The following is an 18,348-nucleotide window of genomic DNA, read 5'->3' on the forward strand; positions in this document are numbered from 1 at the left end:
TGGGTGAAAAAATATTTGCTGAGATTTCTGGAGATTCGTAATTTTTGGAAGCTTGGCAACCCCTTTCCATGAAAGTGTTTCTCGGCAGTCACTGCTTAGGGCTACATGAAGAGGAAAAAAAACATAGAGATAGAACGTGAAACTACTTTACTGTGTCAAGTTTCAAGAAGCTAGCACAAACCGTGTTGGATTTAGAGTTCCAAATACATGTATCAATATAGGAGAAAACAGAGTGAAACCTAAAAATTCAAACTGTTACTGGAAATGAACGCTTCAACATACAAGAACGAAATTTGGGGAACCAATTCGCCTTCGTGTACTCATCATTACCTGAAAGTATCATCCAGTTTGGGTGAAAAAATATTTGCTGAGATTTCTGGAGATTCGTAATTTTTGGAAGCTTGGCAACCCCTTTCCATGAAAGTGTTTCTCGCCAGTCACTGCTTAGGGCTACATCAAGAGGAAACAAAACATAGAGATAGAACCTGAAACTACTTTACTGTGTCAAGTTTCAAGAAACTAGCACAAACCGTGTTGTGTTTAGAGTTCCAAATACATGTATCAATATAGGAGAAAACAGAGTGAAACCTAAAAATTCAAACTGTTACTGGAAATGAACGCTTCAGCATAGAAGAACGAAATTTGGGGAACCAAGTCGCCTTCGTGTAGTGATCATTACCTGAAAGTATCATCCAGTTTGGGTGAAAAAATATTTGCTGAGATTTCTGGAGATTCGTAATTTTTGGAAGCTTGGCAACCCCTTTCCATGAAAGTGTTTCTCGCCAGTCACTGCTTAGTGCTACATCAAGAGGAAACAAAACATAGAGATACAACCTTAAACTACTTTACTGTGTCAAGTTTCAAGAAGCTAGCACAAACCGTGTTGGATTTAGAGTTCCAAATACATGTATCAATATAGGAGAAAACAGAGTGAAACCTAAAAATTCAAACTGTTACTGGAAATGAACGCTTCAACATAGAAGAACAAAATTTGGGGAACCAAGTCGCCTTAATGTACTGATCATTACCTGAAAGTATCATCCAGTTTGGGTGAAAAAATATTTGCTGAGATTTCTGTAGATTCGTAATATTTGGAAGCTTGGCAACCCCTTTCCATGAAAGTGTTTCTCGCCAGTCACTGCTTAGTGCTACATCAAGAGGAAACAAAACATAGAGATAGAACGTGAAACTACTTTACTGTGTCAAGTTTCAAGAAGCTAGCACAAACCGTGTTGGATTCAGAGTTCCAAATACATGTATCAATATAGGAGAAAACAGAGTGAAACCTAAAAATTCAAACTGTTACTGGAAATGAAGGCTTCAACATAGAAGAACGAAATTTGGGGAACCAAATCGCCTTAGTGTACTGATCATTACCTGAAAGTATCATCCAGTTTGGGTGAAAAAATATTTGCTGAGATTTCTGGAGATTCGTAATTTTTTGAAGCTTGGCAACCCCTTTCTATGAAAGTGTTTCTCGCCAGTCACTGCTTAGGGCTACATCAAGAGGAAACAAAACATAGAGATAGAACCTGAAACTACTTTACTGTGCCAAGTTTCAAGAAACTAGCACAAACCGTGTTGTGTTTAGAGTTACAAATACATGTATCAATATAGGAGAAAACAGAGTGAAACCTAAAAATTCAAACTGTTACTGGAAATGAACGCTTCAGCATAGAAGAACGAAATTTGGGGAACCAAGTCGCGTTAGTGTACTGATCATTACCTGAAAGTATCATCCACTTTGGGTGAAAAAATATTTGCTGAGATTTCTGGAGTTTCGTAATTTTTGGAAGCTTGGCAACCTCTTTCCATGAAAGTGTTTCTCGGCAGTCACTGCTTAGGGCTACATCAAGAGGAAACAAAACATAGAGATAGAACGTGAAACTACTTTACTGTGTCAAGTTTCAAGAAGCTAGCACAAACCGTGTTGGATTCAGAGTTCCAAATACATGTATCAATATAGGAGAAAACAGAGTGAAACCTAAAAATTCAAACTGTTACTGGAAATGAACGCTTCAACATAGAAGAACGAAATTTGGGGAACCAAGTCGCCTTCGTGTACTGATCATTACCTGAAAGTATCATCCAGTTTGGGTGAAAAAATATTTGCTGAGATTTCTGTAGATTCGTAATTTTTGGAAGCTTGGCAACCCCTTTCCATGAAAGTGTTTCTCGCCAGTCACTGCTTAGTGCTACATCAAGAGGAAACAAAACATAGAGATAGAACGTGAAACTACTTTACTGTGTCAAGTTTCAAGAAACTAGCACAAACCGTGTTGTGTTTAGAGTTCCAAATACATGTATCAATATAGGAGAAAACAGAGTGAAACCTAAAAATTCAAACTGTTAATGGAAATGAACGCTTCAGCATAGAAGAACGAAATTTGGGGAACCAAGTCGCGTTAGTGTACTGATCATTTCCTGAAAGTTTCATCCACTTTGGGTGAAAAAATATTTGCTGAGATTTCTGGAGTTTCGTAATTTTTGGAAGCTTGGCAACCCCTTTCCATGAAAGTGTTTCTCGCCAGTCACTGCTTAGGGCTACATCAAGAGGAAACAAAATATAGAGATAGAACGTGAAACTACTTTACTGTGTCAAGTTTCAAGAAGCTAGCACAAACCGTGTTGGGTTTAGAGTTCCAAATACATGTATCAATATAGGAGAAAACAGAGTGAAACCTAAAAATTCAAACTGTTCCTGGAAATGAACGCTTCAACATAGAAGAACGAAATTTGGGGAACCAAGTTGCCTTCGTGTACTGATCATTAGCTGAAAGTATCATCCAGTTTGGGTGAAAAAATATTTGCTGAGATTTCTGGAGATTCGTAATTTTTGGAAGCTTGGCAACCCCTTTCCATGAAAGTGTTTCTCGGCAGTCACTGCTTAGGGCTACATCAAGAGGAAACAAAACATAGAGATAGAACGTGAAACTACTTTACTGTGTCAAGTTTCAAGAAGGTAGCACAAACCGTGTTGGATTCAGAGTTCCAAATACATGTATCAATATAGGAGAAAACAGAGTGAAACCTAAAAATTCAAACTGTTACTGGAAATGAACGCTTCAACATAGAAGAACGAAATTTGGGGAACCAAGTCGCCTTCGTGTACTGATCATTACCTGAAAGTATCATCCAGTTTGGGTGAAAAAATATTTGCTGAGATTTCTGGAGATTCGTAATTTTTGGAAGCTTGGCAACCCCTTTCCATGAAAGTGTTTCTCGCCAGTCACTGCTTAGGGCTACATCAAGAGGAAACAAAACATAGAGATAGAACGTGAAACTACTTTACTGTGTCAAGATTCAAGAAGCTAGCACAAACCGTGTTGGATTCAGAGTTCCAAATACATGTATCAATATAGGAGAAAACAGAGTGAAACCTAAAAATTCAAACTGTTACTGGAAATGAAGGCTTCAACATAGAAGAACGAAATTTGGGGAACCAAATCGCCTTAGTGTACTGATCATTACCTGAAAGTATCATCCAGTTTGGGTGAAAAAATATTTGCTGAGATTTCTGGAGATTCGTAATTTTTTGAAGCTTGGCAACCCCTTTCTATGAAAGTGTTTCTCGCCAGTCACTGCTTAGGGCTACATCAAGAGGAAACAAAACATAGAGATAGAACCTGAAACTACTTTACTGTGTCAAGTTTCAAGAAACTAGCACAAACCGTGTTGTGTTTAGAGTTACAAATACATGTATCAATATAGGAGAAAACAGAGTGAAACCTAAAAATTCAAACTGTTACTGGAAATGAACGCTTCAGCATAGAAGAACGAAATTTGGGGAACCAAGTCGCGTTAGTGTACTGATCATTACCTGAAAGTATCATCCACTTTGGGTGAAAAAATATTTGCTGAGATTTCTGGAGTTTCGTAATTTTTGGAAGCTTGGCAACCCCTTTCCATGAAAGTGTTTCTCGGCAGTCACTGCTTAGGGCTACATCAAGAGGAAACAAAACATAGAGATAGAACGTGAAACTACTTTACTGTGTCAAGTTTCAAGAAGCTAGCACAAACCGTGTTGGATTTAGAGTTCCAAATACATCTATCAATATAGGAGAAAACAGAGTGAAACCTAAAAATTCAAACTGTTACTGGAAATGAACGCTTCATCATAGAAGAACGAAATTTGGGGAACCAAGTCGCCTTCGTGTACTGATCATTACCTGAAAGTATCATCCAGTTTGGGTGAAAAAATATTTGCTGAGATTTCTGGAGATTCGTAATTTTTGGAAGCTTGGCAACCCCTTTCCATGAAAGTGTTTCTCGGCAGTCACTGCTTAGGGCTACATAAAGAGGAAACAATACATAGAAATAGAACCTGAAACTACTTTACTGTGTCAAGTTTCAAGAAGCTAGCACAAACCGTGTTGGATTCAGAGTTCCAAATATATGTATCAATATAGGAGAAAACAGAGTGAAACCTAAAAATTCAAACTGTTACTGGAAATGAACGCTTCAGCATAGAAGAACGAAATTTGGGGAACCAAGTCGCCTTAGTGTACTGATCATTACCTGAAAGTATCATCCAGTTTGGGTGAAAAAATATTTGCAGAGATTTCTGGAGTTTCGTAATTTTTGGAAGCTTGGCAATCCCTTTCCATGAAAGTGTTTCTCGCAAGTCACTGCTTAGGGCTACATCAAGAGGAAACAAAACATAGAGATAGAACGTGAAACTAATTTACTGTGTCAAGTTTCAAGAAGCTAGCACAAACCGTGTTGTATTTAGAGTTCCAAATACATCTATCATTATAGGAGAAAACAGAGTGTAACCTAAAAATTCAAACTGTTTCTGGAAATGAACGCTTCAACATAGAAGAACGAAATTTGGGGAACCAAGTCGCCTTCGTGTACTGATCATTACCTGAAAGTATCATCCAGTTTGGGTGAAAAAATATTGGGTGAGATTTCTGGAGATTCGTAATTTTTGGAAGCTTGGCAACCCCTTTCCATGAAAGTGTTTCTCGCCAGTCACTGCTTAGGGCTACATCAAGAGGAAACAAAACATAGAGATAGAACGTGGAACTACTTTACTGTGTCAAGTTTCAAGAAGCTAGCCCAAACCGTGTTGGATACAGAGTTCCAAATACATCTATCAATATAGGAGAAAACAGAGTGAAACCTAAAAATTCAAACTGTTACTGGAAATGAACGCTTCAACATAGAAGAACGAAATTTGGGGAACCAAGTCGCCTTCGTGTACTCATCATTACCTGAAAGTATCATCCAGTTTGGGTAAAAAAATATTGGCTGAGATTTCTGGAGATTCGTAATTTTTGGAAGCTTGGCAACCCCTTTCCATGAAACTGTTTCTCGCCAGTCACTGCTTAGGGCTACATCAAGAGGAAACAAAACATAGAGATAGAACCTGAAACTACTTTACTGTGTCAAGTTTCAAGAAACTAGCACAAACCGTGTTGTGTTTAGAGTTCCAAATACATGTATCAATATAGGAGAAAACAGAGTGAAACCTAAAAATTCAAACTGTTACTGGAAATGAACGCTTCAGCATAGAAGAACGAAATTTGGGGAACCAAGTCGCCTTCGTGTAGTGATCATTACCTGAAAGTATCATCCAGTTTGGGTGAAAAAATATTTGCTGAGATTTCTGGAGATTCGTAATTTTTGGAAGCTTGGCAACCCCTTTCCATGAAAGTGTTTCTCGCCAGTCACTGCTTAGTGCTACATCAAGAGGAAACAAAACATAGAGATACAACCTTAAACTACTTTACTGTGTCAAGTTTCAAGAAGCTAGCACAAACCGTGTTGGATTTAGAGTTCCAAATACATGTATCAATATAGGAGAAAACAGAGTGAAACCTAAAAATTCAAACTGTTACTGGAAATGAACGCTTCAACATAGAAGAACAAAATTTGGGGAACCAAGTCGCCTTAATGTACTGATCATTACCTGAAAGTATCATCCAGTTTGGGTGAAAAAATATTTGCTGAGATTTCTGTAGATTCGTAATATTTGGAAGCTTGGCAACCCCTTTCCATGAAAGTGTTTCTCGCCAGTCACTGCTTAGTGCTACATCAAGAGGAAACAAAACATAGAGATAGAACGTGAAACTACTTTACTGTGTCAAGTTTCAAGAAGCTAGCACAAACCGTGTTGGATTCAGAGTTCCAAATACATGTATCAATATAGGAGAAAACAGAGTGAAACCTAAAAATTCAAACTGTTACTGGAAATGAAGGCTTCAACATAGAAGAACGAAATTTGGGGAACCAAATCGCCTTAGTGTACTGATCATTACCTGAAAGTATCATCCAGTTTGGGTGAAAAAATATTTGCTGAGATTTCTGGAGATTCGTAATTTTTTGAAGCTTGGCAACCCCTTTCTATGAAAGTGTTTCTCGCCAGTCACTGCTTAGGGCTACATCAAGAGGAAACAAAACATAGAGATAGAACCTGAAACTACTTTACTGTGTCAAGTTTCAAGAAACTAGCACAAACCGTGTTGTGTTTAGAGTTACAAATACATGTATCAATATAGGAGAAAACAGAGTGAAACCTAAAAATTCAAACTGTTACTGGAAATGAACGCTTCAGCATAGAAGAACGAAATTTGGGGAACCAAGTCGCGTTAGTGTACTGATCATTACCTGAAAGTATCATCCACTTTGGGTGAAAAAATATTTGCTGAGATTTCTGGAGTTTCGTAATTTTTGGAAGCTTGGCAACCCCTTTCCATGAAAGTGTTTCTCGGCAGTCACTGCTTAGGGCTACATCAAGAGGAAACAAAACATAGAGATAGAACGTGAAACTACTTTACTGTGTCAAGTTTCAAGAAGCTAGCACAAACCGTGTTGGATTTAGAGTTCCAAATACATCTATCAATATAGGAGAAAACAGAGTGAAACCTAAAAATTCAAACTGTTACTGGAAATGAACGCTTCATCATAGAAGAACGAAATTTGGGGAACCAAGTCGCCTTCGTGTACTGATCATTACCTGAAAGTATCATCCAGTTTGGGTGAAAAAATATTTGCTGAGATTTCTGGAGATTCGTAATTTTTGGAAGCTTGGCAACCCCTTTCCATGAAAGTGTTTCTCGGCAGTCACTGCTTAGGGCTACATAAAGAGGAAACAATACATAGAAATAGAACCTGAAACTACTTTACTGTGTCAAGTTTCAAGAAGCTAGCACAAACCGTGTTGGATTCAGAGTTCCAAATATATGTATCAATATAGGAGAAAACAGAGTGAAACCTAAAAATTCAAACTGTTACTGGAAATGAACGCTTCAGCATAGAAGAACGAAATTTGGGGAACCAAGTCGCCTTAGTGTACTGATCATTACCTGAAAGTATCATCCAGTTTGGGTGAAAAAATATTTGCAGAGATTTCTGGAGTTTCGTAATTTTTGGAAGCTTGGCAATCCCTTTCCATGAAAGTGTTTCTCGCAAGTCACTGCTTAGGGCTACATCAAGAGGAAACAAAACATAGAGATAGAACGTGAAACTAATTTACTGTGTCAAGTTTCAAGAAGCTAGCACAAACCGTGTTGTATTTAGAGTTCCAAATACATCTATCATTATAGGAGAAAACAGAGTGTAACCTAAAAATTCAAACTGTTTCTGGAAATGAACGCTTCAACATGGAAGAACGAAATTTGGGGAACCAAGTCGCCTTCGTGTACTGATCATTACCTGAAAGTATCATCCAGTTTGGGTGAAAAAATATTGGGTGAGATTTCTGGAGATTCGTAATTTTTGGAAGCTTGGCAACCCCTTTCCATGAAAGTGTTTCTCGCCAGTCACTGCTTAGGGCTACATCAAGAGGAAACAAAACATAGAGATAGAACGTGGAACTACTTTACTGTGTCAAGTTTCAAGAAGCTAGCCCAAACCGTGTTGGATACAGAGTTCCAAATACATCTATGAATATAGGAGAAAACAGAGTGAAACCTAAAAATTCAAACTGTTACTGGAAATGAACGCTTCAACATAGAAGAACGAAATTTGGGGAACCAAGTCGCCTTCGTGTACTCATCATTACCTGAAAGTATCATCCAGTTTGGGTAAAAAAATATTGGCTGAGATTTCTGGAGATTCGTAATTTTTGGAAGCTTGGCAACCCCTTTCCATGAAACTGTTTCTCGCCAGTCACTGCTTAGGGCTACATCAAGAGGAAACAAAACATAGAGATAGAACCTGAAACTACTTTACTGTGTCAAGTTTCAAGAAACTAGCACAAACCGTGTTGTGTTTAGAGTTCCAAATACATGTATCAATATAGGAGAAAACAGAGTGAAACCTAAAAATTCAAACTGTTACTGGAAATGAACGCTTCAGCATAGAAGAACGAAATTTGGGGAACCAAGTCGCCTTCGTGTAGTGATCATTACCTGAAAGTATCATCCAGTTTGGGTGAAAAAATATTTGCTGAGATTTCTGGAGATTCGTAATTTTTGGAAGCTTGGCAACCCCTTTCCATGAAAGTGTTTCTCGCCAGTCACTGCTTAGTGCTACATCAAGAGGAAACAAAACATAGAGATACAACCTTAAACTACTTTACTGTGTCAAGTTTCAAGAAGCTAGCACAAACCGTGTTGGATTTAGAGTTCCAAATACATGTATCAATATAGGAGAAAACAGAGTGAAACCTAAAAATTCAAACTGTTACTGGAAATGAACGCTTCAACATAGAAGAACGAAATTTGGGGAACCAAGTCGCCTTCGTGTACTCATCATTACCTGAAAGTATCATCCAGTTTGGGTAAAAAAATATTGGCTGAGATTTCTGGAGATTCGTAATTTTTGGAAGCTTGGCAACCCCTTTCCATGAAACTGTTTCTCGCCAGTCACTGCTTAGGGCTACATCAAGAGGAAACAAAACATAGAGATAGAACCTGAAACTACTTTACTGTGTCAAGTTTCAAGAAACTAGCACAAACCGTGTTGTGTTTAGAGTTCCAAATACATGTATCAATATAGGAGAAAACAGAGTGAAACCTAAAAATTCAAACTGTTACTGGAAATGAACGCTTCAGCATAGAAGAACGAAATTTGGGGAACCAAGTCGCCTTCGTGTAGTGATCATTACCTGAAAGTATCATCCAGTTTGGGTGAAAAAATATTTGCTGAGATTTCTGGAGATTCGTAATTTTTGGAAGCTTGGCAACCCCTTTCCATGAAAGGGTTTCTCGCCAGTCACTGCTTAGTGCTACATCAAGAGGAAACAAAACATAGAGATACAACCTTAAACTACTTTACTGTGTCAAGTTTCAAGAAGCTAGCACAAACCGTGTTGGATTTAGAGTTCCAAATACATGTATCAATATAGGAGAAAACAGAGTGAAACCTAAAAATTCAAACTGTTACTGGAAATGAACGCTTCAACATAGAAGAACAAAATTTGGGGAACCAAGTCGCCTTAATGTACTGATCATTACCTGAAAGTATCATCCAGTTTGGGTGAAAAAATATTTGCTGAGATTTCTGTAGATTCGTAATATTTGGAAGCTTGGCAACCCCTTTCCATGAAAGTGTTTCTCGCCAGTCACTGCTTAGTGCTACATCAAGAGGAAACAAAACATAGAGATAGAACGTGAAACTACTTTACTGTGTCAAGTTTCAAGAAGCTAGCACAAACCGTGTTGGATTCAGAGTTCCAAATACATGTATCAATATAGGAGAAAACAGAGTGAAACCTAAAAATTCAAACTGTTACTGGAAATGAAGGCTTCAACATAGAAGAACGAAATTTGGGGAACCAAATCGCCTTAGTGTACTGATCATTACCTGAAAGTATCATCCAGTTTGGGTGAAAAAATATTTGCTGAGATTTCTGGAGATTCGTAATTTTTTGAAGCTTGGCAACCCCTTTCTATGAAAGTGTTTCTCGCCAGTCACTGCTTAGGGCTACATCAAGAGGAAACAAAACATAGAGATAGAACCTGAAACTACTTTACTGTGTCAAGTTTCAAGAAACTAGCACAAACCGTGTTGTGTTTAGAGTTACAAATACATGTATCAATATAGGAGAAAACAGAGTGAAACCTAAAAATTCAAACTGTTACTGGAAATGAACGCTTCAGCATAGAAGAACGAAATTTGGGGAACCAAGTCGCGTTAGTGTACTGATCATTACCTGAAAGTATCATCCACTTTGGGTGAAAAAATATTTGCTGAGATTTCTGGAGTTTCGTAATTTTTGGAAGCTTGGCAACCCCTTTCCATGAAAGTGTTTCTCGGCAGTCACTGCTTAGGGCTACATCAAGAGGAAACAAAACATAGAGATAGAACGTGAAACTACTTTACTGTGTCAAGTTTCAAGAAGCTAGCACAAACCGTGTTGGATTTAGAGTTCCAAATACATCTATCAATATAGGAGAAAACAGAGTGAAACCTAAAAATTCAAACTGTTACTGGAAATGAACGCTTCATCATAGAAGAACGAAATTTGGGGAACCAAGTCGCCTTCGTGTACTGATCATTACCTGAAAGTATCATCCAGTTTGGGTGAAAAAATATTTGCTGAGATTTCTGGAGATTCGTAATTTTTGGAAGCTTGGCAACCCCTTTCCATGAAAGTGTTTCTCGGCAGTCACTGCTTAGGGCTACATAAAGAGGAAACAATACATAGAAATAGAACCTGAAACTACTTTACTGTGTCAAGTTTCAAGAAGCTAGCACAAACCGTGTTGGATTCAGAGTTCCAAATATATGTATCAATATAGGAGAAAACAGAGTGAAACCTAAAAATTCAAACTGTTACTGGAAATGAACGCTTCAGCATAGAAGAACGAAATTTGGGGAACCAAGTCGCCTTAGTGTACTGATCATTACCTGAAAGTATCATCCAGTTTGGGTGAAAAAATATTTGCAGAGATTTCTGGAGTTTCGTAATTTTTGGAAGCTTGGCAATCCCTTTCCATGAAAGTGTTTCTCGCAAGTCACTGCTTAGGGCTACATCAAGAGGAAACAAAACATAGAGATAGAACGTGAAACTAATTTACTGTGTCAAGTTTCAAGAAGCTAGCACAAACCGTGTTGTATTTAGAGTTCCAAATACATCTATCATTATAGGAGAAAACAGAGTGTAACCTAAAAATTCAAACTGTTTCTGGAAATGAACGCTTCAACATAGAAGAACGAAATTTGGGGAACCAAGTCGCCTTCGTGTACTGATCATTACCTGAAAGTATCATCCAGTTTGGGTGAAAAAATATTGGGTGAGATTTCTGGAGATTCGTAATTTTTGGAAGCTTGGCAACCCCTTTCCATGAAAGTGTTTCTCGCCAGTCACTGCTTAGGGCTACATCAAGAGGAAACAAAACATAGAGATAGAACGTGGAACTACTTTACTGTGTCAAGTTTCAAGAAGCTAGCCCAAACCGTGTTGGATACAGAGTTCCAAATACATCTATCAATATAGGAGAAAACAGAGTGAAACCTAAAAATTCAAACTGTTACTGGAAATGAACGCTTCAACATAGAAGAACGAAATTTGGGGAACCAAGTCGCCTTCGTGTACTCATCATTACCTGAAAGTATCATCCAGTTTGGGTAAAAAAATATTGGCTGAGATTTCTGGAGATTCGTAATTTTTGGAAGCTTGGCAACCCCTTTCCATGAAACTGTTTCTCGCCAGTCACTGCTTAGGGCTACATCAAGAGGAAACAAAACATAGAGATAGAACCTGAAACTACTTTACTGTGTCAAGTTTCAAGAAACTAGCACAAACCGTGTTGTGTTTAGAGTTCCAAATACATGTATCAATATAGGAGAAAACAGAGTGAAACCTAAAAATTCAAACTGTTACTGGAAATGAACGCTTCAGCATAGAAGAACGAAATTTGGGGAACCAAGTCGCCTTCGTGTAGTGATCATTACCTGAAAGTATCATCCAGTTTGGGTGAAAAAATATTTGCTGAGATTTCTGGAGATTCGTAATTTTTGGAAGCTTGGCAACCCCTTTCCATGAAAGTGTTTCTCGCCAGTCACTGCTTAGTGCTACATCAAGAGGAAACAAAACATAGAGATACAACCTTAAACTACTTTACTGTGTCAAGTTTCAAGAAGCTAGCACAAACCGTGTTGGATTTAGAGTTCCAAATACATGTATCAATATAGGAGAAAACAGAGTGAAACCTAAAAATTCAAACTGTTACTGGAAATGAACGCTTCAACATAGAAGAACAAAATTTGGGGAACCAAGTCGCCTTAATGTACTGATCATTACCTGAAAGTATCATCCAGTTTGGGTGAAAAAATATTTGCTGAGATTTCTGTAGATTCGTAATATTTGGAAGCTTGGCAACCCCTTTCCATGAAAGTGTTTCTCGCCAGTCACTGCTTAGTGCTACATCAAGAGGAAACAAAACATAGAGATAGAACGTGAAACTACTTTACTGTGTCAAGTTTCAAGAAGCTAGCACAAACCGTGTTGGATTCAGAGTTCCAAATACATGTATCAATATAGGAGAAAACAGAGTGAAACCTAAAAATTCAAACTGTTACTGGAAATGAAGGCTTCAACATAGAAGAACGAAATTTGGGGAACCAAATCGCCTTAGTGTACTGATCATTACCTGAAAGTATCATCCAGTTTGGGTGAAAAAATATTTGCTGAGATTTCTGGAGATTCGTAATTTTTTGAAGCTTGGCAACCCCTTTCTATGAAAGTGTTTCTCGCCAGTCACTGCTTAGGGCTACATCAAGAGGAAACAAAACATAGAGATAGAACCTGAAACTACTTTACTGTGCCAAGTTTCAAGAAACTAGCACAAACCGTGTTGTGTTTAGAGTTACAAATACATGTATCAATATAGGAGAAAACAGAGTGAAACCTAAAAATTCAAACTGTTACTGGAAATGAACGCTTCAGCATAGAAGAACGAAATTTGGGGAACCAAGTCGCGTTAGTGTACTGATCATTACCTGAAAGTATCATCCACTTTGGGTGAAAAAATATTTGCTGAGATTTCTGGAGTTTCGTAATTTTTGGAAGCTTGGCAACCTCTTTCCATGAAAGTGTTTCTCGGCAGTCACTGCTTAGGGCTACATCAAGAGGAAACAAAACATAGAGATAGAACGTGAAACTACTTTACTGTGTCAAGTTTCAAGAAGCTAGCACAAACCGTGTTGGATTCAGAGTTCCAAATACATGTATCAATATAGGAGAAAACAGAGTGAAACCTAAAAATTCAAACTGTTACTGGAAATGAACGCTTCAACATAGAAGAACGAAATTTGGGGAACCAAGTCGCCTTCGTGTACTGATCATTACCTGAAAGTATCATCCAGTTTGGGTGAAAAAATATTTGCTGAGATTTCTGGAGATTCGTAATTTTTGGAAGCTTGGCAACCCCTTTCCATGAAAGTGTTTCTCGCCAGTCACTGCTTAGTGCTACATCAAGAGGAAACAAAACATAGAGATAGAACGTGAAACTACTTTACTGTGTCAAGTTTCAAGAAACTAGCACAAACCGTGTTGTGTTTAGAGTTCCAAATACATGTATCAATATAGGAGAAAACAGAGTGAAACCTAAAAATTCAAACTGTTAATGGAAATGAACGCTTCAGCATAGAAGAACGAAATTTGGGGAACCAAGTCGCGTTAGTGTACTGATCATTTCCTGAAAGTTTCATCCACTTTGGGTGAAAAAATATTTGCTGAGATTTCTGGAGTTTCGTAATTTTTGGAAGCTTGGCAACCCCTTTCCATGAAAGTGTTTCTCGCCAGTCACTGCTTAGGGCTACATCAAGAGGAAACAAAATATAGAGATAGAACGTGAAACTACTTTACTGTGTCAAGTTTCAAGAAGCTAGCACAAACCGTGTTGGGTTTAGAGTTCCAAATACATCTATCAATATAGGAGAAAACAGAGTGAAACCTAAAAATTCAAACTGTTCCTGGAAATGAACGCTTCAACATAGAAGAACGAAATTTGGGGAACCAAGTTGCCTTCGTGTACTGATCATTACCTGAAAGTATCATCCAGTTTGGGTGAAAAAATATTTGCTGAGATTTCTGGAGATTCGTAATTTTTGGAAGCTTGGCAACCCCTTTCCATGAAAGTGTTTCTCGGCAGTCACTGCTTAGGGCTACATCAAGAGGAAACAAAACATAGAGATAGAACGTGAAACTACTTTACTGTGTCAAGTTTCAAGAAGGTAGCACAAACCGTGTTGGATTCAGAGTTCCAAATACATGTATCAATATAGGAGAAAACAGAGTGAAACCTAAAAATTCAAACTGTTACTGGAAATGAACGCTTCAACATAGAAGAACGAAATTTGGGGAACCAAGTCGCCTTCGTGTACTGATCATTACCTGAAAGTATCATCCAGTTTGGGTGAAAAAATATTTGCTGAGATTTCTGGAGATTCGGAATTTTTGGAAGCTTGGCAACCCCTTTCCATGAAAGTGTTTCTCGCCAGTCACTGCTTAGGGCTACATCAAGAGGAAACAAAACATAGAGATAGAACGTGAAACTACTTTACTGTGTCAAGATTCAAGAAGCTAGCACAAACCGTGTTGGATTCAGAGTTCCAAATATATGTATCAATATAGGAGAAAACAGAGTGAAACCTAAAAATTCAAACTGTTACTGGAAATGAAGGCTTCAACATAGAAGAACGAAATTTGGGGAACCAAATCGCCTTAGTGTACTGATCATTACCTGAAACTATCATCCAGTTTGGGTGAAAAAATATTTGCTGAGATTTCTGGAGATTCGTAATTTTTTGAAGCTTGGCAACCCCTTTCTATGAAAGTGTTTCTCGCCAGTCACTGCTTAGGGCTACATCAAGAGGAAACAAAACATAGAGATAGAACCTGAAACTACTTTACTGTGTCAAGTTTCAAGAAACTAGCACAAACTGTGTTGTGTTTAGAGTTACAAATACATGTATCAATATAGGAGAAAACAGAGTGAAACCTAAAAATTCAAACTGTTACTGGAAATGAACGCTTCAGCATAGAAGAACGAAATTTGGGGAACCAAGTCGCCTTAGTGTACTGATCATTACCTGAAAGTATCATCCAGTTTGGGTGAAAAAATATTTGCAGAGATTTCTGGAGTTTCGTAATTTTTGGAAGCTTGGCAATCCCTTTCCATGAAAGTGTTTCTCGCAAGTCACTGCTTAGGGCTACATCAAGAGGAAACAAAACATAGAGATAGAACGTGAAACTAATTTACTGTGTCAAGTTTCAAGAAGCTAGCACAAACCGTGTTGTATTTAGAGTTCCAAATACATCTATCATTATAGGAGAAAACAGAGTGTAACCTAAAAATTCAAACTGTTTCTGGAAATGAACGCTTCAACATAGAAGAACGAAATTTGGGGAACCAAGTCGCCTTCGTGTACTGATCATTACCTGAAAGTATCATCCAGTTTGGGTGAAAAAATATTGGCTGAGATTTCTGGAGTTTCGTAATTTTTGGAAGCTTGGCAACCCCTTTCCATGAAAGTGTTTCTCGCCAGTCACTGCTTAGGGCTACATCAAGAGGAAACAAAACATAGAGATAGAACGTGGAACTACTTTACTGTGTCAAGTTTCAAGAAGCTAGCCCAAACCGTGTTGGATACAGAGTTCCAAATACATCTATCAATATAGGAGAAAACAGAGTGAAACCTAAAAATTCAAACTGTTACTGGAAATGAAGGCTTCAACATAGAAGAACGAAATTTGGGGAACCAAGTCGCCTTCGTGTACTCATCATTACCTGAAAGTATCATCCAGTTTGGGTGAAAAAATATTGGCTGAGATTTCTGGAGATTCGTAATTTTTGGAAGCTTGGCAACCCCTTTCCATGAAACTGTTTCTCGCCAGTCACTGCTTAGGGCTACATCAAGAGGAAACAAAACATAGAGATACAACCTTAAACTACTTTACTGTGTCAATTTTCAAGAAGCTAGCACAAACCGTGTTGGATTTAGAGTTCCAAATACATCTATCAATATAGGAGAAAACAGAGTGATACCTAAAAATTCAAACTGTTACTGGAAATGAACGCTTCAACATAGAAGAACGAAATTTGGGGAACCAAGTCGCCTTAGTGTACTGATCATTACCTGAAAGTATCATCCAGTTTGGGTGAAAAAATATTTGCTGAGATTTCTGGAGATTCGTAATTTTTGGAAGCTTGGCAACCCCTTTCCATGAAAGTGTTTCTCGCCAGTCACTGCTTAGGGCTACATCAAGAGGAAACAAAACATAGAGATAGAACCTGAAACTACTTTACTGTGTCAAGTTTCAAGAAACTAGCACAAACCGTGTTGTGTTTAGAGTTACAAATACATGTATCAATATAAGAGAAAACAGAGTGAAACCTAAAAATTCAAACTGTTACTGGAAATGAACGCTTCAGCATAGAAGAACGAAATTTGGGGAACCAAGTCGCGTTAGTGTACTGATCATTACCTGAAAGTATCATCCACTTTGGGTGAAAAAATATTTGCTGAGATTTCTGGAGTTTCGTAATTTTTGGAAGCTTGGCAACCCCTTTTTATGAAAGTGTTTCTCGCCAGTCACTGCTTAGGGCTACATCAAGAGGAAACAAAACATAGAGATAGAACCTGAAACTACTTTACTGTGTCAAGTTTCAAGAAGCTAGCACAAACCCTGTTGGATTTAGAGTTCCAAATACATCTATCAATATAGGAGAAAACAGAGTGAAACCTAAAAATTCAAACTGTTACTGGAAATGAACGCTTCAACATAGAAGAACGAAATTTGGGGAACCAAGTCGCCTTCGTATACTGATCATTAGCTGAAAGTATCATCCAGTTTGGGTGAAAAAATATTTGCTGAGATTTCTGTAGATTCGTAATATTTGGAAGCTTGGCAACCCCTTTCCATGAAAGTGTTTCTCGCCAGTCACTGCTTAGTGCTACATCAAGAGGAAACAAAACATAGGGATAGAACGTGAAACTACTTTACTGTGTCAAGTTTCAAGAAGCTAGCACAAACCGTGTTGGATTCAGAGTTCCAAATACATGTATCAATATAGGAGAAAACAGAGTGAAACCTAAAAATTCAAACTGTTACTGGAAATGAACGCTTCAACATAGAAGAACGAAATTTGGGGAACCAAGTCGCCTTCGTGTACTGATCATTACCTGAAAGTATCATCCAGTTTGGGTGAAAAAATATTTGCTGAGATTTCTGGAGATTCGTAATTTTTGGAAGCTTGGCAACCCCTTTCCATGAAAGTGTTTCTCGGCAGTCACTGCTTAGGGCTACATGAAGAGGAAAAAAAACATAGAGATAGAACGTGAAACTACTTTACTGTGTCAAGTTTCAAGAAGCTAGCACAAACCGTGTTGGATTTAGAGTTCCAAATACATGTATCAATATAGGAGAAAACAGAGTGAAACCTAAAAATTCAAACTGTTACTGGAAATGAACGCTTCAACATACAAGAACGAAATTTGGGGAACCAATTCGCCTTCGTGTACTCATCATTACCTGAAAGTATCATCCAGTTTGGGTGAAAAAATATTTGCTGAGATTTCTGGAGATTCGTAATTTTTGGAAGCTTGGCAACCCCTTTCCATGAAAGTGTTTCTCGCCAGTCACTGCTTAGGGCTACATCAAGAGGAAACAAAACATAGAGATAGAACCTGAAACTACTTTACTGTGTCAAGTTTCAAGAAACTAGCACAAACCGTGTTGTGTTTAGAGTTCCAAATACATGTATCAATATAGGAGAAAACAGAGTGAAACCTAAAAATTCAAACTGTTACTGGAAATGAACGCTTCAGCATAGAAGAACGAAATTTGGGGAACCAAGTCGCCTTCGTGTAGTGATCATTACCTGAAAGTATCATCCAGTTTGGGTGAAAAAATATTTGCTGAGATTTCTGGAGATTCGTAATTTTTGGAAGCTTGGCAACCCCTTTCCATGAAAGTGTTTCTCGCCAGTCACTGCTTAGTGCTACATCAAGAGGAAACAAAACATAGAGATACAACCTTAAACTACTTTACTGTGTCAAGTTTCAAGAAGCTAGCACAAACCGTGTTGGATTTAGAGTTCCAAATACATGTATCAATATAGGAGAAAACAGAGTGAAACCTAAAAATTCAAACTGTTACTGGAAATGAACGCTTCAACATAGAAGAACAAAATTTGGGGAACCAAGTCGCCTTAATGTACTGATCATTACCTGAAAGTATCATCCAGTTTGGGTGAAAAAATATTTGCTGAGATTTCTGTAGATTCGTAATATTTGGAAGCTTGGCAACCCCTTTCCATGAAAGTGTTTCTCGCCAGTCACTGCTTAGTGCTACATCAAGAGGAAACAAAACATAGAGATAGAACGTGAAACTACTTTACTGTGTCAAGTTTCAAGAAGCTAGCACAAACCGTGTTGGATTCAGAGTTC

This window comes from Spermophilus citellus (assembly GCF_964194105.1).
Source record: "Spermophilus citellus genome assembly, chromosome: X".
Classification (NCBI taxonomy): domain Eukaryota; kingdom Metazoa; phylum Chordata; class Mammalia; order Rodentia; family Sciuridae; genus Spermophilus; species Spermophilus citellus.